Raw genomic sequence first — 26,708 nt, forward strand, 5'->3', positions numbered from 1 at the left:
AAAAAAAAAAAAAAAAAAAAAAAAGGTTAGGCTAAGAAATAGCTGAAGAAAAAAAAACTGGGAGTGGGGTAAAATGAAAGGGGATATGGGGAGTGAGACTGGAGGCCCCCTTCACTGGCTGGCAAGAACATTGACTAGCAACTGTCACCTCAGATGGTGACACAGCCAGTACTTCCAACATGAAGTATCTGAAAATGCAAGAACACATAAAGGACAAAGTGTTTCCAGCAACTGCCACAGATGCCCTTTGCCAAAAGAATCTTAAAAGTTTCTCTGATGGGAAGATTTTAGGATTGAGGATGTTCAAAGACAGAGAAAAAATTGGGTGTTGGGGGCAGATATCACACATTCAATTTTAACAAAACTCAAATTTGTTGAGTAGTGTAGGTTTACAGCACTGGACAATAGGGATTTTGGACAAGAAGGGTTTTGTCCTGTTAGATTAGAAATGACATCACAAAACATGTATGTGGGCCTAAAATAGTGACTGTATAAGATCCACTGGACCTCAAAGGACATCTTTAGTGGTCATGATTACTAGGTACAAGCAAAACAAACAAACACTGTTATTACTATATTAGTCTAAGCCTCAGTAATACATTTTAATATATAGCATTTTCATATGTGCTTAATATACATTACATTTCTAGGAACATTTTTTTAAAGATTTATTTATTTATTATATGTAGGCACACTTTTGCTGTCTTCAGACACACCAGAAGAGGGCGTCAGATCCCAATACGGGTGGTTGTGAGCCACCATGTGGTTGCTGGGATTTGAACTCATGAACCTTCTGAAGAGCAGTCAGTGCTCTTCCCCGCTGAGCCATCTCACCAGCCCTTCTAGGAACATTATTAAGCCATGTTGTCAATGATCTATTTAATAAATACTTCTATATATAGAGCACTGATGACCTAATTGATTGCTCTCATAAACTCTCAAATCAGATATAATGATGATTATTGTTATTGTTTCTATTTCTGAGGCAAAAGCAACTAAAACACAGACTTGATCAAGTGCCTCACCACTTAGCTGGAAAATGGCAAAGTAGATCTTGACTTGGGCAGTGCGGCTACAGAAGCCATTCTTAAAACCGTTCTATCAGGTTAGGTTGAGTTAGGAATACTTTTTCCTCCAAAAAAGAAAAGTCAAGAATTTATCACTTTAAAAAAAATTCAGATCACTTTCAGTATCAGAATCACTATCAGAGGATATCCTGATTAAACTGCATGGTGGGGACCCAGAACCAAAAGACAGCTCCAAAATACTACCTCCCAAGAGCCCATGTCACTCTTGTTCAGGTGTCTTCTAATTATGCCCCTGCCCTGCACTCTTGAGGAATACTGTATAACTTTAACTGTTTTTTTTTTTAAAACTGGAGCCTAATGGATGAATAATGTGCCAATTCTTTTCTTCTCATATATTAGCAAATACTAATATTAATACTAATAATGTTCAGAATACCTTCACTGTAAAACCCAGACCCTCTGCAATCATGATGGTAAAACTATGGCCCTATCTATCTATCTATTCATCCATCCATCCATCCATCCACCCACCCACCCACCCACCCACACATTTATGAGACAGGGTCTTACTATGTAACCTTGGCTGGCCTGGAACTCACTATGTAGATGAAACTAACCTTGAAATCAGAGATTTGCCTGCCTTGGCCTCCTGAGTGCTAGTATTAAAGGCAGACACCATGCTCAGCCTTGTTTACTTGCATTAAAAAAAAAAAAGAAAAATCAAGGAATGGGAATTTTACATTTTTTCCAGAATGTTGACATGACCTATACAATATTTCTGCCCACTATGTTAGGCAGGCATGGCTTCTACGAGATCAGTGATAAAGAATTCTAGAGCATGGTAGAGTCTTAAAAGATAATGAGGCCTACTAGAACTGTTTTCAGCTTATCAAACATCATGGCATTTTTTTCAATTCATAAAATAGAACCATGACATGTTTGGGCTCCTTTTCTCCTTGGCTTCTTGAAGATCTGCTATTATCAGGAAATGACATAGAAAATATCTGTACTAGAGAGTTCATGACCAACTACTACCTCAGAGGAAAGGAACCATCATTGATAGGACCCTTCCCCTCAGGAAGGCAGTAGTGCCCAGGTCAGAAGTTCAGGAAACACTTGGAAAAAGGACAAAACCACACCTGATACTGCCTTTATATTTGGACCCAGAGTCCATTACAGTAGTGACAAACAATTAGCTCTGGTGTGAAGTGCAGAGAAAAATGAACCTAAGTACAGACCTTCACAACATGGCCTGTATGAGAAGAAAATGAAGAATATGGTAAACAGAAGGTGAGAAAGTCAGGGAGATGTCAAAAGACTGTTCTAGCAAAATGTTATGTGGGGATTGGGTAACAGCAGAGGTAACGATCAAACAGTGATCTAATCAGCCATGAAGGTTCAAAATTCTGAGAGGACTAAGAAACTGTAAAAGTTGTGTGTGTGTGTGTGTGTGTGTGTGTGTGTGTGTGTGTGTATACACACATATATATTTACATGTATGAATATATATATGATAGTGCTTACATAATGATTCAGAAAAACTTATTCAAAAGTAGAAACATCCATGAACAGGTTAAAATGAATGAGATATTACAAATTTAGATAACATTATTTTCTTCCAAACAGAAATATATAAGAAGCAGTTTATATAACAGCAAATACTACTGTTCCTCGTGCTTTTCTTTGACTTCTAAGAAAAATGGTGTCTTTCCCTTCCACAGCTGGCTAGGCATAGAGGCTCTTGGAACACACAGATGACCTGGAGGGTAGGAGTTGGCAAACTCCTGAGGCTTCTCAGAAACATGGTAGACTTAACTTCAAAGAAAAATTCCTAGGAGGAATCACACTAAGTGAGCTCCCTGAGGACAGGCATTTCTGTCTGTGCTGAATCCTTACTGTACACAGAAGCAATTCATTGGAATACATAAATGTGTGGAAACGTCCCCAAAGAAAGCTAGCTTAAAGAGTATAAGTTGAGACGAGTACTTAGAGAACTGTGCTAAGCATGAATGAAAGAAAGCCACCTCTCTATATATCCTAGAGATTCAGTTTTTGTACATGTGCATATTATATGTAGGCTTGTATATGTGTGGAGCATGTGTATGTGCTCATACACATGAAGATCAGGGGACAAACTCAGGTCTTGTTTCCTAGGAACTATTTACCTTTTTGAGACAGGATCTCTCACTGGCCTGGAGTTTCCCAAGCAAGACAGCTGTCTAGTCTAGAGAGCCTTAGGAGTCCACTTACCCAGATAACACACATGCCCCATCATGCTCAGCTTTCTAAATGCATCTGAAGGTGCATGCAGTTTTCATGTTGAATGGCAAGCATTAAACTGAATGAGTAATTTCTCAACCCCAGACTCAAGTTTTTAATTGGACAATTCCTTCCTCTTTGGAGCAAAAGTATAGTTAAGATCAGGGTAGAGGCCAGGTTCACAAGTCAGCACCTGTGACATTTTTCTGAATCTTACTCCACTGGCATGTCAGAAATCTCCAATCTGAATTAAATTTGAGCCTGCTTTAAAAGTCCAGACCCTATGGATGCCCACAATGTGTTTAATTCTCTCAGTTCCTTATAACTAGTGGACAACTTTACATAAGCAAAATCAAGCAAACAGGTCTTCAGAAAACTGTCTGGGTTTCTATGTCCCTTATTGTTCTGTAACACACTTCCTTTCTTGCAGGCAAGTCCTATTAACAAATGACAAGGCCAGTTGGATATGTGCATTATAATTCTAGCAGCACCTCAGAGGTTGAGACAGAAGCATCAAGAGTTCCAGGACAGCCTGTACTAAATATAAAGTCCTTATCTTTAAAACCAACCAACCAACCAACCAACCAACCAACCAACCAACCAACCAACCAACCAAAGCAACAGTAATCTGTAAGTCCAAACAACATGCTGACATCTGAGATGGCTGTACAATTCTCCAATTCCAATCTTGCTGAAATACAGTCAAGTAATGAGTCACTTAACATTTAGAAAGCACTGCATTTAATTTGTGTTTCCCTGATGACTAAGGATGTTGAAGAGATTCCATCTTACACCAGTCAGAATGGCTAAGATCAAACACTCAAGCAACAGTTCATGCTGGGGAGGATGTGGAGCAAAGGAAATGTTCCTCCACTGCTGGTGGGATCACAAACTTTGTAAAACTTTGGAAATCTAATTGGTGGTTTCTCAGAAAACTGGGAATAGTTCTACCTCAAGACCCAACTATACCACTCCGGGCATATACCCAAAAGATGCTCCAACATTCCACAAAGACACTTGCTCAACTATGTTCATAGCAGCTTTATTCATAATAGCCAGAAACTGGAAACAATCTAGATGGCCCTCAACAGGACAATGGATAAACAATAGACTACTACTCAGCTATTAAAAACAATGACATTATAAAAATGTGCAGGAAATGGATGGAGGTAGAAACTGTCATCCTGAGTGAGGTTTTAACTAAAACCCAGAAAGACAAGCATGGTATGTGCTCACTTTAAGTGAGTATTCCCCATAGAGTATAGGATAATCATGCTACTATCCACAGACCACAAAGAAACTATGTGACACGGAATGCTCAAGGAAGGATGCTTGAATCTCATTGAGAAGGAGAAATAATTAGACATTGGGGTGGACGGACAGTGGGAGGGAACTGAGTGGGAGGGTGTGGGGAGGGAAACAGGAGGATCAAGGTTGGGGAGGACTGACAGAGAGAGCTGTAAGTGAGAACTGGAAGCAGATGGGGAGCATCTCTGGGACAAACTCGAAACCTAGGACAATGGGAAGACTCAGCAATCTACGAGGATGACTAGTTACTTAAGTTAATGTAGCCTGAAGAACAGAGTTGAGGGCGCTTTTAAATGTTAGCTACCTGTGACTTTTGCTGTAATCCCTTTGTTCTTGTTTTTATTTTGGATCACAATGAATTGGACATTTAATAAGAAGTTTTAAGACTGGATCCAATAAAAGAATATACTTAGAAAAAAAAAAAAAAGACTCCTAGCATAGGGGATATGCAACATGAAACTGCCACCTCCCATAACCAGGCAAGACTTCCAGTGGAGGGATGGGGACATCAACCCAGATGCAAAACATTAGAGCCACAATTTTTCTGCCTACAAGATGTGCAGGGATAAAAAGGGAGCAGAAATTGAGGGAATGGCTAACTTGAGACCCACCATGAGAGCCTATCTGACACTATTCATGATATTCTGCTGTTTTTGCTGACAGGAGCCTAGCATAATTGTCATCTGAGAGGCTTCGCCCAGAAGCTGATGGAAACAGATGCAGAGACCCACAGCTAAACATTAGACAGAGCTTGGGAAATCACATGGAAGAGGGGAAGAAGGACTGAAGGAGCTAAAGAGGTCAAGGGCACCACAAGAAAACCTACAGAATCAACTAACCTGGGCCCATAGGGGCTCACAGAAACTGAATCACCAAGCAGACAGTATGCGTGGGACAGAACCTCTGCACATCTGCTACATATGTGACAGCAGGAGCGCTGGCTGCCTCGGACTCTGTTGCCTACTGTCGGATCCCTTTCCCCTAACTGGGCTGCCTGGTCTAGACACAATAGAAGATGATGTTCCTGGTCTACTTGCTAAGTCAAAGAGGATTGATATCCATGGGAGGCCTCACCTTCTCTGAAGAGAAAGGGAGGGGTTTGGGGGAAGGTGAGGTGAGAGAGAGAGGGACTAGGAGAAGAGGGAGGGAAAGCTGTGATTAGGATGTAAAATAAATTAATTGATTAATTAATTAATTAAACCACTATATTTATCTTGTATAACAGGGAGGGTTTTTAACTTTTGAAAGTTATCAGCTAAGGTAGATAGATGCCACTTTCTGGCAAAGAAACAACTGGTGATTGTCTTAGCTGATCAATGGCTGGAGCCCACTATGGCATTTCCAGTGCTCACTCCTGAAGATGAAATAATCAGAAAACAACTCATTCTGGAAAAGAATGAGAAAGAATTTCCCTTCTTCTACAGCTGGAAACCAGTATAGTCTCCATGGCACTCGGGTAAGTCCAGGAAGCGGCTGACTGAAGCTAGAAGAGGCCAGTACTAAGTAAAACTGATACCTCATACCAAAACTATAGTGTGCCTGCCTACAAACCTTCCTTTAGACTCTTAGATAAATGATTTCTATAAAAATAAAATAAGTTAGAAAAGATTTTATTTCTAGTAAGTTAGATACATACTATATAAAATATCAACAGCCTTACTCATGATTTATAATAATGTTGATTCCTTAAGAAAATATATTTTTGAGTTAATATAAACTTTATATTAATATAGACATCTCTCTCATTGTGGATCATCCTTTGAGTCCCCAAAGTTCTTGTTAGCAGGTTGGACAGACTCTCACCTGAATGTTAATACAGTTACTTTGAGCCTCATTTTTTCACTTCTGTAGAACTCAACTTGAGCAAGACCTTACTCAGTGCCAGCTTGGTACCTGATCACCGGCAATATCCAACTCCCCTGGCTGGCCTTCAGCAATCTCCTTCGGTGAAGCCCTCCTACCTCTCATGTTTCCTCTTATAATTGTCGAGTCACTGATGCCTCCTGAGCTCTCTTCCCTTTGGCTGTAAGTTCCTACTCCCTTTCTTCCAACTGCAGGGCCCCATTATGAGGATCCCTACACCCATGGCCACTGCCATCACCGAACAGAGTCTCGTCAGCAAGTTCACCAGGTGGCAGGAGTAACGTTTTCTTTAACACTTCAGTTGCTGCTGTTTGTCTAGTTTCTTTCAGAAAAATCCTGGTGTGCATTGCTGTCGGCAAGAAGCCAAGCAGCATTTTGGAAAATTAAAAGCACGTTATAAAATGCTCTGATGGGCAGATGTCTTGCCTGATCTGATGAGGAAACAGTAGGAAAGCAGAGGCGAAGGTAGTGTCCTGGGATAAAGTCCAGTGGAAAGAAATCTCTTGCTCTCATTTGTTTTATAAATGTCAATGATAGAAGTCAAATTTTTTGTTGTTGGTTTGTTGGGTTTTTAGGATAAATGCTGCCACATTATAAGTTATATATGGAATAAAAAATGGTCATCTCTGAGTAAATGTAACATTCCAGTGTTCCAGTCAGCTGTGAAAATGACAGTCATAGCTGAAAAAAAAGAAATTGGGTCTGCTCCATTCCTCAGGTCCTTGTGGAATGTATTCCAAATAGTGTGAGAAGAGCTGCAAGGGCAAATGCCCAGAGATTCCTGGTGCTTCCTAGGAATCATCACCATTAAGATTAAAAAAATAAAAAATTGAGGATGTCATTTGAATTTCTGATCTCCATAGAGGTTCCTGTATTTGCTGATAGAGCTTCTTAACTCAACAAAAACCTGCCTCTTCAAGAGAAGCCAGACAGCTAGCTCCCAAGAGGGTTGTAAGCAAAAGCTTTAAAATAAGTGAGGACCAAACCCCTAATGCTCCTAACATTGATTCTAATCTGCTGCAGGTGTGAGACTGGGGAAACTGTGGCACCTTACATAGAAACATTCAGGTGGAGCGACTGGTTAAACACACTGCTGCTCTTTTAGAGGACCCGGATTTGATTCCCAGAACCAAAGAGCAGTTAATAACCATATAGCAGTTATGGAAGATCTCACACCCTCTCTAACCTCCTTGGGGACCAGGTACACATGTGGAATATATACATACAGACAAAACACTTTACAAATAAATCTAAAAAAAATACAATAAAAAAACTTAGGTGCGAGACACCAGTAATGTACTCATAAATGCAGACAGCTGAGGACACAGCATCTCAAGGCAGAATCAGAGGAAAGTGTTATTAGCAGGATGGCTAGTCCGTGTGGCAATGACCAACGTACATGCATGCATGTAATGGGTTCAAATGTTTACATAACAGTTAACTATCTTCAGGTAATTTGCTATCAGGTTCTTAGGATAAATATATAAGGGGGTTGAGAAGAACTAATAACATTTCACAGAATGGGATATGAAACATTGTAGAAGATTATCACATCTAACAGATTATTAAACTTATTTTTAGGATTCTATTATTGCTGTTTTGTAGAATAATTACAGGTCTTCTAGTGAAAAGTGTTTCTAGAATGATCAGAGAAAGAATTGAGTGGTGTTTTAGAAAAGACAGACTACTAAGTTCAAACATAGTTATCTGGTACAGTGACAGAAGTAATGGCTACAATAAATTAAAGACCTGTCCAAAAAAATTCACAGAGCTGTCCCAACCCCATCCATACATACATAAAAGTGCTCAAAAGAGTAACGCCTTCTGGAGCTGATGGAAACAGAGTAAGGCATGGGTGATCAAGAGTGCTACCATCTTATTTTCAAGTAAAAGTTTAGCATAAATTATAGGTCACATCCCAACCTCAGTAACTAACTTGGGACCTTCCTTTCTCACACTTGTTCTATGTTGCCACAGCTGCAGTTTAACTGTGTCTTAAGCCATAGTGCAGTGGTCTAATAGGAAGGAAAATCACAATCTTTATTCAATCTGTGCACCTAACAGCTCATATTCAGATACAAGCTTGAAAAGCTGCCTCTTGCTCAGAAGGATATAAAATCTTTAAGGAGCTGGATTTTATTCTCTCTCAAGGAAATTTCTGACAAAGAAATTAACCAGGCTGAGATGTCAACATTGCACTTAACCTTATTTGCCAAAATTCGTACAGAATTGGAAAGCCAATGGCCTGGCTTATGGGTGTATGTTCTTAATTGAGAGTGGCAAGGGATGCAGGGACACGATGTAGACATACTTCCTTTCCTGATCCAGACAGGCGTATTATGGCCTGAGCTTCCTGGCCTGCTTTCTGGCTTGTCTGGCCTGTGGGTAACCCAGAGGAAGCAGGGCTTGGAGTTTCCCTGCGGCAAAGCTGGCTGCGTGAGCTCAGCTGTCTTCAGTATAAAATAGCTAGGCCAAAAGAAAAAAAAGAGTCTCTATTTTGTACATTAGAAGGGAAGACTCAAGCACATGGTGATTAAGGGAAGTTATAGAATATCCATTGTCTATAAGCAGAACAGAATTAACTGAGTTATAAAGAGAACTAAGCATTTTGTGCATTCTTGTGACAGCTCACGTTAGAATTGTGCCGGTCTTAGAAATGACATATGCTCTCATTTTAGACCTTAGGAATCAGGCCCACAAATTCTTCAGGTTTATTTTAAGTTCTGTAATTCATTCTCATTGTTATTGCTTCTTAGAGACAGCCCAAAGAAGGGCTGGCCTACATCCTCCATAATATAGTGAAGGAGAAACAACTGCTTAAGATGCAAAGCACCTAAAAAGGATTCACTATTAACGGTTTTATTTAGATTATCATTTAAATCTTCTTCTGAATGAAGCAGCATGGAATGTGGACCAGAAGACTAGGGTCTCATACACTTTCAGGACATCTTTTTTTTTTTTTTTTTTTTTTTTTTTAAAGATTTACTTATTTATTTTATATACATGAGTACACTGTCGCTCTCTTCAGACACACCAGAAGAGGGCATCAGATCCCATTACAGATGGTTGTGAACCACCATGTGGCTGCTGGGAATTGAACTCAGGACCTCTGGAAGAACAGTCAGTGCTCTTAACCGCTGAGCCATCTCTCCAGCCCCAAGAAAAAGCTTCTTTACTTTCACTTTCTAGTCTACTTTCATTCATTAAATATTTACTGAATCACTATTGGGCCAAGCCTAGTCTAGGTGTTTCAACTGAAAGAGAAAAAAAACCCACAAAGGTTTTCTCTCACAGACTTTGCATTCTAATGCTGAGGGTAGAGTAGACAGGAAATAAGAGAAGCAAACTGAAATGATGGGCGACTGGGGGTAAAGGAAGGCATAGAATGGTACAGGCTACATGTGACACAGAAAGTCATGCAGAGTAAGCCATTGGGAGGAATTTTTTGGTCAGGGTCTACAGAACTGAGAAAGACAACCAAGCAAGTTGGGAAAAAAACAGTACAAAGGCATCGAGGCTGGAGCATGCCCTGAGGATCTGAGTGGTAAGAACGCTGTACAGACTGGGTCTTTTACTTAGTTGAGAGGCAAAGGGAGGGTCTGAGCAGGAGCTCAGGCTGTGACCTGTATGTAATGCCACTCTGACGAAAAGCTTGTTTATTTCAAGATACAGGAGAGCAAGTTACATTTGCAAAGTTCTTAAGAATTCACTGTGATGGTACTTATGGAAGGTTTCCAGAATGTTAAAAGATGTAAAATCTGAGGACTGTTACCATGTGAAGTTGGTGTGGCAGAGTGGAAATGGCAGGCTTTAAGATCCAATCCATTATGGATCTAAAGACTAGCTAGCTCTTGCTGTTACTAGCTAGCAAGTGTTTGTAACTTTAACTATAACAGAAAAACTAATACCCAACTATATGGTTAAGTCAAGACTTAGTTATGCCAAGCACGTATCTCAGCAAGCAACACATACTTTTCAATACAGCAAGGAGTGAAAGGGGCCTGTGCATGTCAGGGCCCGGGTAGCAGCTCTGAGCATCAGTGATGCTGGGGTCTAACCTGCCCTCCTGCCCCTGCTTCATGCTCTATGGAGGAAATTGATGCAGTGTCCACTGTTCATCAGCGTACAAGGACCGCTGCTTTCTTGGGGTGACGGAGGGATGAGGGGTGAACACTTGTGACATCACCGTGCTACAACAAAGATTTTGGTGCTCCTACTGCTCACACAAGTGTGACGGAGACTGATGATGCGACAATGAAAATCACCCAGGGCACTGGCTATATTGGAAACCAACAGATTTATCTGTCTGTTCTGAAAACAGTGTCCAGAAACTTTTTTTTTTTTTTTTTTTTTTTTTTTTTTTTAGTTCAATCACAGATAAGGGAGGAGGAGAGTAAGAAGGGGAGAAGAGAAGGTGGAGTGGAACAGGAAGTGGGGGAAAAAGAACAGGGAGGAGAGGTGGCGTAGGAAGACATAACTTGTAGCAGCAGCAGATCTCTATCATACAGTAGAATCATTTTCAGAGAGAAAACAGTACATTAACACATTACATTTCTTAAGTATTCATTTAGTGTTACAAAAACACTAAAAAATTTGGCAAGTTTCTTATCTCTTTCATTTTTAAAGCAAATTTGCCCAATCAGCCTCTTGAATCTTGGTCTTTTTAAAACCTGAATCCTTGAATTGTTTTCTGGGTTTCTTCAGTGAAAACCCTGGCTTCCTCTGTGTTAAGCAACTGGATCCATAGCAGAGTGTATATGGGTTATGGTTAACAGCAGAATATATATGGATTATGGTTAACAGCATACTTTACATGGGTTATGGTTAACAACGTAGTTTACATGGGTTATATAGCTAACAGCATAGTGTATATGGGTTATAGTTAACAACATAGCGTACATGGGTTGTGGTTAACAACATAGTTTATATGAATTATAAGTCTCCACAGAAGTCAAGCTACTGCCTGACAACCAGGTTGGTTTACGACTTAGAAAGTGTAGGCCATTAATTTCTTCAAAGAGCCTCTTTTACTTGGGCTAGGGATGGGGGAATAAAAGACTTTAAAGTACAGAAGGCAACCAAGGGTACCTAACTGCTCCCCTAGACCAAAAGTGACTTTTTAATTTCATACCATTAGCTCACCCAGTCAAAATACTTCCAAACACACAAACACCTCACTCTGCAGCTGGGCATGGCAAACCCTAAACCACCAAAGTACAGTCACCACTCGGGGTCCTGCACTAAGATATGACAAAAGCTTAAAAAGCTACAGCTATGCTTAATTTAATCTTTATTTTGAAGGCAGTGACTAAAATTCCCAATTTAATATAACTCAATATATTTAATTAATAGGGTCTTAGAAATGAATTTTCCCCTAGATTTTTAAGGCAACAGGTATGCTCTCCCAACCAAAGTTTGTTCCTATGATCAACATGATTCAATTACATAAATATTTATACTGCAGCTGTTATATGCTAGAGAGTGTGCTGGGTGTTGGAGAAACAGAGATGAGTAAGACCTGGCCCCCAATCAAAGCATTTGCCATCTAGTAAAACAGGCAGCTATGTAAACATGCAGTGGGTCTAAGTGTGAGATGGGAAGGGGCACGGGACAGGGAGAACAAGGAGGCAGGCTGCCTACACTCTGGCAGTGGGGGTGGTAGAAAGGTGACAAGGCGGCTTTCTGAAGGAGTCCACTGGAGCCAGACTTGGAAAGATTCTTTTGAGCTGGGGAAGTAGAGGAAACACACCCATCCCGTCTGGGTGTGCACTGTGTGAGGTGCTCTGAAGAACCAAGCATGGGCAGAAAGGGGGTGATGACGCAAAGAGGGGAGAAGAGGCATCCACAGAGCTTAGAATGAATCCCAGTGGCAGTAGGGAGTCACTGAAGGGCTCCAGAGAAGGGAGACATGGGAAGAGATGTTGTATGTCGGAATAGGACATGCTGGTGGGAAACAGAGATGGTGAGGCTGGAGCCACAGTAAACAGATGAGTCAGCTCTCCATTTTACATGTTCTAATTTACTTCCTCAGGAGCTAAGAGTTCTGTTGACTCATATGTGACAGTTAAGATAAAAACATAGAAGAATATTTCCCACAGAGGTCCAGTGTATAAAGTAGACCCCGGTCGATGTGAGAGGCACTCAGTTAAGTTTCGGTTTGTCTGGGAAAAATGAGCCTAATGTAAGAAGTAGAATCTCCAACCCACGCTCTTAGTCAACTATGACTTTTTGGGCAACACGATGTTACAACCTACTGCAGAAGGTTCGGAAATGGGCTATTTGGAAAGGTTCTGGAGAGAGAGGATTAGGGAGGATTACTGAAGAATTTGCTACATTTCCTACACTGCTTTCAATCTGTACACTGCTTTTTATTGGAACTAACTTTGGTTACACTGAGTAACAGCCATGCATACTGCTGTGGTTATGTATGCTCAGAAATTAGTGCAACTAAACATACAAAAGCAATAAAATACTTTATGAGAAAGAAGCATAATGGCTTATAGTAATGATGAGTGGGAAAGGTTATAAAAACAGGAAGGGAACCAATACACACTGTTTATTTAATCCTTAAAACAGCCTTATAACTGTCGAGCATGGTGGCACATTCCTTTAATCCCAGCTCTCGGGAGGCAGAGGGCCATGGAGCTCTGTGAGTTCAAGTCTATCCTAGAAGTACATATTGAGTCCAGGCTAGCCACAGCTACACAGCAAGACACCATCTCAACAACAAAATAAAGTTGGACATTATCAAAACAACAATAACCAAACCAAACCAAAGCCTTATGAGGTATCTAGCAGGGGCCCCTTACTAATATATCACAAATCTGTGGATTAGGTGTTCACATTCATTTCCCCAAACACAAAGCTATGAAGAGGAAGCATCAGTTCTGCCGCAGGATGCCTCCCCAGAACAGCAAGCTCTGTGACCTTTTAAGAGGAGGTAGCAGGGCAGGAAGTTTGGCTTAGCTGTTAAGAGCACTGGCTACTTTCCCAGAGGGCCAAGGTTTGATTCTCAGCATCCACATGTCAGATCACAGTTGGATCACTGTAACCAGAAGATCCAACAAACACCCTTTCTGGCCTCCTCAGATGACAGGCACAATGTGGTTCACAGACATACTGTAGGCAAAACATCCACACATAAACTAAAAATAAGAAAAAAAAGTCTGTGGTGAAGGGAGAAGAGGTAACAATAGAAACATAAATACCAATATCTACTTTTGTTATAGATTAATTAGAATTTCCTGTACTTGGGGCTGGAGATATGGCTTATCAGTTAAGGGTCCTTGCTGCGCTTGCATAGGATCTGGGTTCAGTTCCTAACTCTTATGTGGAGGCTCACACCCATAACCATCTGGAACTTCTTCCATTGCGCTTCTCTGGCTCCAGTACTGCACACACATGACGTATACAGATACATACAATGAAAATGTTAAGGTTTCTCATATTTTAAGAGTGTCTTCTTGCAGTTATTCTTGCTTTTGGGAGAGTACTCTGGTCCTCCACTGGTAATGGGGGCTGCGAGCAATCAGAGTGATGGGCTGGGGTGTAAGAACTGGCCACACTTAAGCTCTACTCTGAAAGAAAAGGCTCAGACTTTGCATATTCAGGCCACAGCACCATTTATGGCATCTATCTCAGAGTTCACTTGAACAGGCATGTTTCTCTCTGGATATTTTCATTTCTTAGGACAGCTTTTCAAACTATTTTGTTACACATTTTAATGATTCGGCCTCTTAGCTTACAGTACATGCTAGTCAGTATAATTTTAACAGTGCCTTTTCAAAATCCAGCATCATCTAAACATTTTCCCTCATTTACTTCGGACAGTTTCACACAGCCATATAAGGTCATTGTCACCATTTACTCTCTGAGCCTCCTCCCAGTGAAACCCTGCTGTTCCCAACAAGCCTGGCACATATGTATGTATGTGCATAATTACATGTGTGATAATTACAGCTGCTGTGTGTACAGGTGCAGCTCCAACAAGCCTCTACCCCAAATACGTATGGTTTTTTTTTTATGTGACCCAACAAACTTAAATATGGCTTCTTGAATGAGCATTGGTCATGTTAAGGCATTCTCTTGTGATTAATATGGAGTAAAAAAGACTGTTTAGTTAAAACCTATTCATCTAAAGAACTTTATGACCATTTCATTTGTATCTGTCTTTCTTGACAACTGGATGCTCTATCTGTAAGATTTCCTTGAAAAATCAGATCTTTTTAAATCCTAGTACTTGAGAGGCTAAGGCAGGGAGATTATAAATTGAAGGCCAACATGGGGCTATAATAGAGCCAGTTGGAGGCCATCCTTGGCTACACAGATTGTTTGAGTGGGGTTAAAAAACGCTATCTACCCTAAAAGATATCTTAAATGAAAGTGGGGAGAAAAAAACATTCTCTGGGGGAGGAATCTTCCTGGGAGTGGTTGGTGCAGAGTGCTTATCCAGGAAAAAAGCAGCATATATGGGAGCTGATCCCACTCTGCCTTAGGAAAATGTGGGTTACTGTACAAACTGGCTTTAGTTGTCCCAGCAGTGGAACGAATGACCTCACACTTTAGAACACCAAAATCAAAACCTGCCAACTGTCTCCAAACCTAACTGTCACTAAACCTGCCAACTGTCTCCAAACCTAACTGTCACTAAACCTGCCAACTGTCAACAAACCTGCTATCTCCAATCCTGCTGTCTCCAAACCTGCTGTCATGAAACACTTGTTCTTTGTACAACCTTGTAAGGCATATTTTCTCTTTATCTGGTATTTATTTTCATAGTAGAACTAACTAAATCAAACCTGAGGAAAACAAATTCATTAGCTGAATGATCCTCTTAAAGTGAGGCAAATTCAATATCAGAAAATATGGTTTCAGAGATTGCTTCCCACCTTCTGCTTGTATCTGTGTTCTGGAGAAGTCATCATCCTGACTTGTCTTTGGGGTTAGATAATTACCAGTTCACGCTTATGAATGTGAAAGCTCTACACCATCTAAATGCCATGCTATAGCTTGCATCTAAAAGGTCTCCAAAAGCCATTTGTTGAAGGTTTCCTCTTTAGCTGATGGTACTATTAGGGGTCCTTGAAATCTTTAGGGGGAAGCTAATGGGAAGAAGTGATGTCCTTGTCCTTGAAAGGGATGTTTGGAACTCAGTGTCTTCCCTGACACCTGGCTGTCATGCAATGAGCATCTTCCTCCATACCCCTGTCCCCCATGATGTAATGCTTTAGAACAGGCCGAGACCTGAAATCATAAGCTAGAATAGACATTTTCTCCTTTTGTGTTGATCATCTCAGGAATGTTGTCACAGCAAGAGGAACATGAATAGCACACTGTGTCATCTTCTACACAGTCTACAGATCAATCTTTTTCTAACATCATTTATATTTCTTGCATTTATTGTCCTTGCTATACTGTGACAGGTGGCAACAGAATGTCACTTTATATTAGTGACGGTAAAGAGGAAATGAAAGAAGTGAAGGAATGAGGCACACAGTGGATAAAATGGTTCCAAGAAGTTGAAGAAGCTCTGAGGAGTGAGTTAGGAGCTGAGCTGAGGAACAGCAAGAAGGGTATGCATTAGAATTGAGTGTGGTGAGTTGATAGGAAACACAACTGGAGAATCGGAGAGGGGTAAGATAAACTATGAGAGGTCAAGGGTAGGAAGATGGGCTTTTTTTTTTTTTTTTAAAAGAACACATCATGACTTGAGAAACTACCTCAATAAGCCCTGCTAAAGAAATGGATTACTGAAGTCCATTCTGGGTCATTCAATTTGTTACAAAGAGCTGAAGGTTATAGTATGATTTAAGGAGAGTGATTCCTTTACATGTTGCACTTGTTTTATTTAAAATGACGTTTATTGCTGAAGTTATAGCTCAGTTAAGAAAGCCTAGTGTGTGTGAGACCCTGGGTAAAATCCCTTGTCTCCCTCTACTCTGTCAATAATTTCCCATCACTAAAATCAGCAATCTTACTAAGGAGAAGAAAAGAAATTACATCTAAAGTCTTCCCTTCTAATGATATCATTCATATATATATGTATATGTATATATATATATATATATGTATATATATATATGGCCATAAATTCATAGAGACCTACCCACCTCTGCCTCCTGAGTGCTGGGATTAATGGTGTGTACCCTAATGCTTGGAGGTATCATATAATTTTAATGCTATCTCTTAATAGGTTTAGTAAGTGAATATTCAGAATTATGATACCTTTAAAAGCTATCTCTAGACCTCCTCATAAAACAGATTTACAGAAGATTAGACTGTCATTACTTTGCATGACACAACTAAGCACAGTTGGGGCAAATGATTATGGATCTTCTAACTTCTAGAATCTATATAAGGAGACAGCGTGTCTCCTGAGCAGTCTGCAGCCACCTGTCACTGAATCAACTGAACGAAATCAGGACAAGAGCCCTCCAATGGATCCAGGATATCACAAAAATTAATATCCTTATTAGAAATGTGGAAAATCTTCTATTTCATGTAGAAACAAAATGACTTTTGAAAGAAACATTCTAATCCTTTCTTATAAAGGCAGTCTTTGAGCATTAGGTAGGATATGGAGCAGCTTACAGTCTGAGAAACAAACTGAAATGAAAAAAGCCTCACAGAGGGTGAGATTAAACATACAGTGTGGGGAAATACAACTCTAAAAGCAAAATCAACTAACCAAAGAGGACAACAACAACAACAACAAACTAAACAAGAGGTGGAACTCTGGCAACCCTCTGACTTCATGGACTGGAGGACAAAAGTGCATGGGTGTTTGGGTGTCATTCCTCAGATGTTTTCTACTTCTCTCACACTGACCTGGAACTCACTAAATTTAAATAGACTAAACTGGACAGGCAGCAAGTCTCAGGGATCTGCCTGGTTCTGTATCTCCGGTATTTGGATTATAAACATATGCTATTACATGTGGCATTCTTATTTGGGCCCTGGAGATTGAACTTATTTACTTACTTACTTACTTACTTACTTACTTATTTGTTTGTTTGTTTATTTATTTGGTTTTTCGAGACAGGGTTTCTCTGTGTATCCCTGGCTGTCAGGGTGGGAACTAAAGACTTTGCCTTTGAGTTGGGTAAACTTCCTGAACATTATAAAGACTAGCCCAATCCCGACAGAGATGACTGTGGACCTTGTTAACCTCTGATAATGTAAGCATCACCCAGCTTCTCAGTGTGCTTCATCGATGGTGTAGAAAACCACTTTTCTTTTTTTTGGTGATAATAAACTAAACTCATTGCATTTCTCCCTTCAGTAATCTATCTGGCTGTTCATCTTTAATCTCTGATTAGTCAAAATGCTGTTAGTAGAGGAGTTTAGGGCCACTGGAATTCCTTCCTAGGAGTAGAGAGTATCCTACCTTGTAAAGCAGAGTTTAGGTCTCAGTATCTTCGTGTATAGTACAGATACTGTAGGACACTCACCTCTGCACTACAGATGTGTGTAGACACTAGAGGGACAGATACTTTATGTCCCAGATGCTCGTGTGTGTGTGTTTTCCCCATCCCTTTCAGGCAGTCACACTATACAGTCCAGGTTGGCCTTGAGCTTGAACTATCTTGTCTTAGCCTGTTGAGTACTGGATGCTGGCAAGAGCCTCTGCCAATCAGATGCACCAGCTCTAGACCACAAAGGAGCCAAGGTGATGAAGTCTCTTTGGAGTTGTGGTAGCCCTGGAAATAGTGTAGGGACCAGTTCTAACTACTGCTGGAAGCAGGCTTCAGCATCAGTGAATCCAGTGAGGTACACTATCATCTATGTGGCTTTGTTCTGTTGAAGGAACCCAAGTCAGACTCTCTGATCAGAAACCCCACATACAGTTTCTCTCACGGGGAGCCAATAGACTATGGTAGCTCAAAGACCACAGCTATGACTAAGTGGATACACGAACATTACTATCCCCTTGTCTTCAAGTATAGACAGAATATGCTTCTGTGCCATATGAGTTTATGGAGATCTTGGGATGTATATGGTTTTCATCCTGGTATCTAGTTACTAGCAATGATGAAAACTTCAGTAACTTGACCTGAACCAATTGTTTACAAAAGCACCTACAGATTAACTGTATGCAAGAGGTAACCCAACTGTCAGAAGAAGAGGGGGAAAGGCAAAATTAACTGTCCTTAGACTGGGTGGGTAGAAGGAGGTTTATCTGTCTCAATTCTTTTAATGGTTTCTATCAGCTATCACAGACTTAGTGTGAACCAGTTTCCCTGGGAAAATAAATGGTCACACACAAAGTAATGTAGACAAAAATGTGAGCAGACAGACTCCCCCTTTCTCTACTAAATGTCACATTTTATTTGAATACAGAGCTGGTTTACTGTCCTGGGACAGGCTGGTTTATGGATGTGGCTGATGGAGACTTTAGGAAAGTGTTTTCTAAAAAGGGGTTTTGTATGTTTAAATGCCAAGGAGCAGTAAGCAAACTCTGAAATTGATGTCTTCTAAATTTGGATGGAATGAATTTATACAAAGGTCTTTAATTAGATAAACTTAAAATCCCAGGAAAGCCATACTTTATGGTCCTCGCGTTTCTTCATACTTTTTAATACAGCGTTGAAAACAGCTCTTCTGGTTTATCATAAAACATGCAAGAAACTAGTCTGCGAGCAAGTCTTACTGGTATCAGAAATGCTTCCTCTTTGTTCTCATCATGGAGGATGAAACCAACAACATAGTACCTGCTATTCTGCAATTATAACAACAAATTGGCATTGAGTTTACCATCTTTACTCACTCTACACATTGTTCTTAAGAGAGAGGCTTGGTCAACACAATACTGCTTGCAATGGACCATGAAGTCTGGTTATGGTCATTAGAACCTTCTCAGTTACCTCAATAGTTAAGTATAGCTAATGTCTATCTTGTAATAGTCTCTGTGAGGACCAACAGATGCAGAAATATATTTGATGTGCATAATAGGGGGTACTTAAAAGGGGAGATTTGAACCTGAACTTAAAACCCTAATCTATTGATGCTTCATGACAACATCAACGCTGATCTTCAGTAGTTTAGGTACCAAGGGTCTGGGCCTTCAGGAGAATTACTATCAATGGATGATCCATCATCAGTGGTGCCCTGTGTCCTACCACGTGTCCTGCATACTGCCCGCCACCTCAAGACCCAGCTCATCTGCAATCACCTTAGTCTTGCAGATGTTGGAAAACAGCCCCTCATGGCTGATGAAGTCCAAGTAGAGGAAAATGAAGGCTACTGCAGGTAGATGGAGGAAGGTCCAGCCTGGGAGTCAATGTAAGTCACTTAAGCTAGATCCATCATACGAACGGGGAAGACAGGGGCCAGGGAGAAAGGTGTGAATGATTCCTAAAGTAAAGGTTTTGGATCTTAAGGTATTCAAATTATTTTCTGTTCATTTACTGGATTACCCTACAGTTTATGTGTCATAAAATGTGACTACTTTTAATAAAAAATTTTAAAAATCTTATAATACTTTGTAATAAGATTGGAATTAACAAAAATATTTTACCCTCAAGCCCCCAAACTATGTACTATATAGTCAATAATTGGTCAAAAAACATTCTCTTTAAAAATACTTTAAAGCTCATGAATGTTGTGAGTGATCCACATTATATGTTTCTACCATCTTACTGTTCTAACAGTGCAGTGCATATATTTCTACTATCTTACTGGTCCAACAGTGCAGTGCATATGTTTGTACTGTCTTGCTGGTTCAACAGTGCAGTGCATATGTTTGTACTGTCTTACTGGTTCAACAGTGCAGTGCATATGTTTCTACCATCTTACTCTTCCAACAGTGCAGTGCATATGTTTCTACCGTCTTATTCTTCCAACAGTGCAGTGCATATGTTTCTACCGTCTTACTCTTCTAACAGTGCAGTGCATATAATTGTACTGTCTTACTGGTCCAACAGTGCAGTGCATATATTTCTACCGTCTTACTGTTCCAACAGTGTGGTGGCATATGTTTCTGATGATTTGCTCTACAATCCTTTTCATGAAGTCTTGCGCATTCTTTAAAATGAGAGAACTGATACAAATATTTTACTGCCAAGTAAGTTGTTCCTGCTTTTAAAAAAAAAACATAAAAGATACAGCAGTGTTATGATTTTCTTATGTGTTTACTCATGTATTAAATTGTCTCAGAGTCACACAGTAATCAATATCATAATGAGATGATCTTCCAGATGACAGAAATATCTTTGACCTCAGCAAACATCAGGTTGTGCTTCTGTCTACGCTCTCAGTGATGTGAACAGATGACTTTGTCACTGAGCTGCAGTGCTGTGTCCTAGGATCTGAAGAATGTGTTCTAGTCTCGGCAATTCAAGTAGCTGGGTTGGATCCGCTCTTTATCCCCAGCATCTTTTTATGCCTCTTCTTATCTGTCTACCAAGAAGCTGGGCTACACTGTGCTTCCCGCCCAGCTCTACGACTCCTTATGATCTCCATGTGTCCTGCTTCACAGGAAAGATACTAACTCTGAGGCATGAATCATACTGAACTGCAACAATAACATTACACTAAAAACAAACATGGAACCAAATTATTCTATTTTATGGCATCAAACTAAGCAATAATTGCAAAGGAATTTGACATTTACAATTGGGACTTCACACAGTTCTTGGTCAAGCAAATGCTTTATTTGTTCTAGGCAAGAAGAAGTTGGAAGAAATGACTAGTAGACTAGTTTCTGTGTGAATTATCCTGTCCTTTTATCTCCACAATCCATCAGAGTATGGTCTAGGTAACCATAGCATGCAGGAGAAATGGCAGTGTGTGACACTGGAGGGGAACCTTGAAAGGTGGCGGCTTCCACTCTGGGAGAGCGCACTTGCCCACTTTCTCATTTTCCTGGATGAGTTGCTTTGAGGGAAACAATGCCACAAGCAGCCTCAGGGGAGGCCAACAGCCATGCAGGTGAATTTGGAAGCACATCATTTAGACCCAGTCACATCTTTAGGCCCAGACAACATCTGAACTGCAAGCTTAAGAGATACCTGGAGCTAGAACCACCCTGCTAAGCTCCCTGACCTCAGACACAGTGTGGAATAAGATTTCTTCTTTTAAACCACTAGGTTTAGGGTCAACTTGTGATTTAGGAAATAAGTAGCTAATATGCATAAAGATTGTTTTTGTTGAGATGAATTATCATCATCATCATCATTATCATCATCATCATTATTTTGCTTGGAGGATAACTCCCCAATAGTCTCTGTAAAAGCATCATCCTTTATAATCTTTTACACTATTGTGAGGGGAACCTTTTTTTTTATTAAATATTTTCTTTATTTACATGTAAAATGATATCTCCTTTCCTGGTTTCCCCTCCAAAAAAAAAAGAAAAAAGATAATATTAAAACAAACAAACAAACCCTGTTCCCTCCCCCCTTCCCCTGCTCACCTACCCACCCTCTCCCACCTCTTGGCCCTGGCATTCCCCTACACTGGGGCATAGAGCCTTCACAGGACCAAGGGCTTCTAAGAGAAATCTTTTTAAAGTATTATTAAATATGCTCTTTGACAGTATGATTATTTTTTTCCCTCCCCAACTTCATCCTAACAATACCAACAATACCCCAACAGGTCCTTTCCTAGATTCAAGACTCAGTTTTCTTTTTGACCCATTTAGTTTAATCAAGGACATCTGTGTGAAAACTGGATTGGAACTATCCATTAGAACCTTGTACAATCATTAGTGGGTACACAGCAGCTAAGGAAATGTCCTCCCCCTGAGTCTATCAGTGGCAGCTAGTTTAGTAGGAAGGTGTAGGGACCTCTGAGCCCTTCCTCCAACCCCCTTTTTATAGACACAGCCCAGGCACCACAGCTGCTGTGAGGTTATGACTGCCAAGGCTGAGTGCATCCTGTCCAGAGGATGCATTCTGCAGCCCTTCTCCCTGCCTGCCTGCCTCTGCAGACTTTCCAGCCCTTCCTCTTCAATGTCCCCTGTACACCTCATGCATCTGTGAACCTTAGGGACATCTTCTACACACACTGGCTTTGTTTCTTCCCTGTTCAAAGCCTTAGTAGCTCCTCAAACTCCATGCTATCTCATACAAGGCCCTGATGAACTGGCTTCTGCTTGTCTGCTTGCTCTACATTAGGCTTATGACAGTCTTCCAAAGGGTTGCAGTGTTCCTTTCTCTGGTATCTACATTCATGCTGTCCTCATACCAAACTACTATGCCTTCCCCAACAAGATGGGCAGCACTTTTTGGTCTGTGAGCCTAACAATTGTCTGATTTCTCTGCTAAATTGTATGTTAAGAACCTTATTTGGGGCCAGCAAGATGGTTCCTCAGCTAAAGGCACTTGCCACCAAGTCTGACAGTCTGGGTATAATTCCCCAAACTCACATGGTTAGAAGGAGAGAACCAGCTCCCACAAGGTGTCCTCTGACCTCACGTGTGCTCTTCCCTTAAGCTGCTTCTGTCAAGTATTTGGTGTCAGAGAAAGAACAGTAACTAATACAACATCTACGTAAGCCCCTATTGTGGACTTGACACTTATTCTTGTAAGGCAGTGGGGGTAACAAGGACAAATGAGGTTCTTCCTAAAACAATCCCTACATTTCTTTATTTTGTGTGTGCCTGTGCCACAGCACACTGGCCCCAAATAAGGTTCTTAACATACAATTTAGAAGAGAAATCAGACAAATGAACTATTGATTACAAGTGAGATAAATGTTACAAAATTGAAAGAGCTTAATATGCTGGGCATATCAAGCCTAAGTTACACTATGGACAATGAATAGTTATTAAGTCAGGAATCAGGATAAAAAAAAAATCAGTCTAAATTTTGGCCCCAAGTTGTTGCTGTTGTCATCATCATTATCATCATCATCATCATCATCATCATCATCATCATCATCATCATCATCATCATCAATAAAAACAGCAACAAAGAGGAAAAGGAAGAGGGAATGGAGATGGCTTAGCAGTGACATACATGAGAACTTAGTAGATTGCGTTTGACAGAAAATACAATCATAATTAAATGGAAAAATCACATTGGCTTCACCAATAGACATAAACCACATAGAAGTTGGGCAGTGGAAGTACATGCCTTTAATCCCAGAACTTGGGAGGCAGAAATGGATAAATCTTTGTGAGTTCAAGGCTAGCCTGGTTTATTGAGTGAGTTTCAGGACTCTTTATGTAGCCAAGACTACATAGAGAAACCCTGTCACAAAAAACTAATTAATAACTAACTAAATGAAAAAAAAAGATAAATATACCACAGAGAATCTGAAGATTCTATTTATGCTCATCTTTCATCAGCTTTCTCAAGAGATATGATAAGACTGAATCTATTCTACAGAGAATGACCAGGACTGAAAAGAAGTAACAAGACTAAAGAAAAATGGCTGCTAGCAAGGTATAAGGGTGCATGTCTTTGATCCCAGCACTTGGGAGGTAGAGTCAAGCAGATCTGAGTTCAAGGTCAATCTGGTCTTCATAGTAAATTCCAGGACAGCCAGGACTACCAGAGAGAGACTCAGTCTCAAAAGAACAGGAAAGAAAAATGGCTTCCGAGGCAGGTCTGGTTGCATGCCAGAAAGCAAGAACAGACCTCTAAACACTAGATCTTGGAATGTAGAGATTCATGGGGTATGCAATATGCAAACAGCTGAAGATGATCATGAAGAAGAAGAATATATTCATCTATAATACCGTGGACTAAGGAAGAGACAGAAGAGGAAGAATTTGCAGTTGTCAGAGCTTTTTAAAGCAGGCAGACTGTCCCTGGAAGTAATTATATCTCAACTGGTTGGCCACTGAATGAAATGTTTCAGAGGGGATCCAAACCCTGAAAGGGAATTAGCACAGATGACAATGCACTAAGGCTTTGTCCACCTTGATGGCCTATGGCACAGATGATGCACTAAGGCCTTGTCCATCCTGATGGCCTATGGCACAGATGACGATGCACTAAGGCCTTGTCCACCACGATGGTCTATGGCTTGAGTCCATGGACATTGGTCTTTCTTTGCCCTAGTCTATACTTCTATACAATAACAAGTGGGTCAGATTTCTCATACAGTTCTACCCTATATAGTAAGAAGGGTGGAAGAATACGGTAGGTGTTAGGTATCTCTCAAGGAACTGTTACCATGGCCTTGCTACCACTTCCTTCCTCAGCAACAAACTACTTTACAGTTTACATTTGTCTCATTATTTAGTCTTATCTCTGCTATTTAAAACATGTTTGTTTCTGTAAAACTGTAATAAATGTAGAGGCAAGTAGTCTTTGAATATTTAAATAGAGTCCAAAGGCTACTCTTCCTTCTCCAAAGTATACACGCGCGCGCGCGCATGCGCGCGCGCGCACACACACACACACACACACACACACACACACATCTAGGTATATATTCAGTTAAGATTTTATATAAAAGCTCTAAAAATATATAGATCTTTGAAGCCTCTGCAATTCTTACTATAAAAGTGGAAAAATATAAGCAAGTCAGTGGTGGCGCACATCTTTAATCCCAGCACTTGGGAGGCAGAGGCAGGTGGATTTCTGAGTTCGAGGCCAGCCTGCTCTACAGAGTGAGTTCCAGGACAGCCAGGGCTACACAGAGAAACCCTGTCTTGAAAACAAAACAAACAAACAAACAAACAAACAAAAAAACCCTGGAGAAATATATCTTAATTTGGACAAAAATTTGATATGTACATCTTTGAAAAGATGCTGGCTTATCATATCTCAGTATCCAGATGTCTTAAATAACAAAGAATTAACATGCAAGAACTTATGCAATGCTCCAAAGACAGTTATGGTCCCTAGTGCTTCCAGCTGGTCCTACATTAATCAGAGAGTCCACATTCAACAATTTTGAATATTGAAATGGTTTAATATTCTGACAAAATACATGGTTCTTAATTTTCCAGTATCATGATAGGCCCATTCTGATATATAAAATGAAGTATTCAGATTTTTTAAAGTTAGGAGGATTTATAAAAAAAGTTGGCTTAAGTAGATGCTGACCTCTAGTTTTTATTTGTTGAAAGCTAAACCATCTGTTTGAGTAAAAACAGATTTTTTGCCACACAGCAGGAAGAGTGAAAGAGATCTTCCTGAAAGAAAGAGACTCTGAAGGTCAGAACAGTGGCTCTGCAACCAGCTCCTGTATCAAGGAAGGATCAAAATCTTACAAGACCCAATGCAAGCTGCTCTACTCTAAACCCTGGAGTCTGGTGAAGGCACCTATAGACTAAATAATCAGTAACCAAGACAAACTACCCAAAGAAGACATTCTTCCTATGCGAGTGCCAACCAGTCATCAAAGCCATAGCCACTCTTGGCAAGGGAAATTCCATCCAGTGCATAGAAGCACTCTGTCTGACACTGCTTCATCTACTCAGAAACACAGACCTATTTTTAGAGTTACTTTGTAGAAGAACTTTCCAGAAAGGCTGTGCTAATTGGTGAAGCCACGGTGTGAGAATTCAAAGTGGGTACACTAATGATGTAAGAATAAAGTGGAAAATAAGGGCAGCTAGAGGAAATGAAAGAGGCGGGATAGGGCCACAGGAGAGCTGCTTTATGAAAACATAACACGGGAAAATCCACAGCTTGAAAAGAAGCACATTTGAAAACTGAGTAATGTGATTCTTCAGGAAGAGAAGGGGAGAAGGAGACTGATGAGTATGAACAATACAGCACACTCAAGATGAACATCTTTGAGTAGTGCAGGATAACGTCAGAGCAAGAGGCTATGGTGGTGTGTAGTGGAAGGAAAGCCAACAACCGGCCGAGAGATGAGAAAAACTGTTCAGGGGTGGCAGGTGTCAGTTGTGTCTTCGAGGGCGGCATAGCTGGCAAGGAAGTGGGCAATCTGAAATGCCACACAAGCACAAGGAGGTGAAGTTACTTCTCTATCTGGTACTCCTTCCTACTCCCCTGGTTAGCTAATCCCTGCCTTCTCTAGAGCCCCATCTAATCTGGTTTGGCCTAGATCACAACTTCTCTCTATTTTTTGCAAGAGGGTCTCTTTTATTCTAGACTGGCCTTTAACTCACTAGATAGGTGACAATGGCCTTGAACTCCAGATCTTCCTGCCTCTGCCTCCCAAGTGCTGAGATTACAGATATACACCACCATGCTTGGCTCTCAAACAAAACAAGAAGAAAACCAAGGGTTGGTGTTGGGTATGTAGTTTACTCAATGGTAGTATCCTTTACCTGGTAAACTCACGGTCCTGGGTTTAACCCTCAGCAGAGCAATCATTCTATCC

General features: G+C 40.5%; 1 protein-coding gene and 1 long non-coding RNA gene across 5 annotated transcripts in view; one reads left to right on the forward strand and one right to left on the reverse strand.

Annotated features, from left to right (window-relative positions):
- The window catches only part of Atf6 (activating transcription factor 6), a 159,810-nt gene that overhangs the window by 14,801 nt on the left and 118,301 nt on the right, over positions 1-26,708 (reverse strand). The gene's annotated exons all lie outside the window — the stretch shown is intronic.
- LOC116103248 overlaps positions 14,577-26,708 on the forward strand; it is a 31,118-nt gene continuing 18,986 nt past the window's right edge. The window contains exons 1-2 of one of the 2 annotated variants that reach the window (XR_004123439.1): positions 14,577-15,195; positions 15,881-17,063. This is a non-coding gene — a long non-coding RNA (uncharacterized LOC116103248). Of the gene's footprint in view, positions 15,196-15,880; positions 17,064-26,708 lie in introns of those variants that run through there. The other variant, XR_004123440.1, reaches the window with a different exon arrangement.

This window comes from Mastomys coucha, unplaced genomic scaffold (genome assembly GCF_008632895.1).
Source record: "Mastomys coucha isolate ucsf_1 unplaced genomic scaffold, UCSF_Mcou_1 pScaffold1, whole genome shotgun sequence".
Lineage (NCBI taxonomy): Eukaryota > Metazoa > Chordata > Mammalia > Rodentia > Muridae > Mastomys > Mastomys coucha.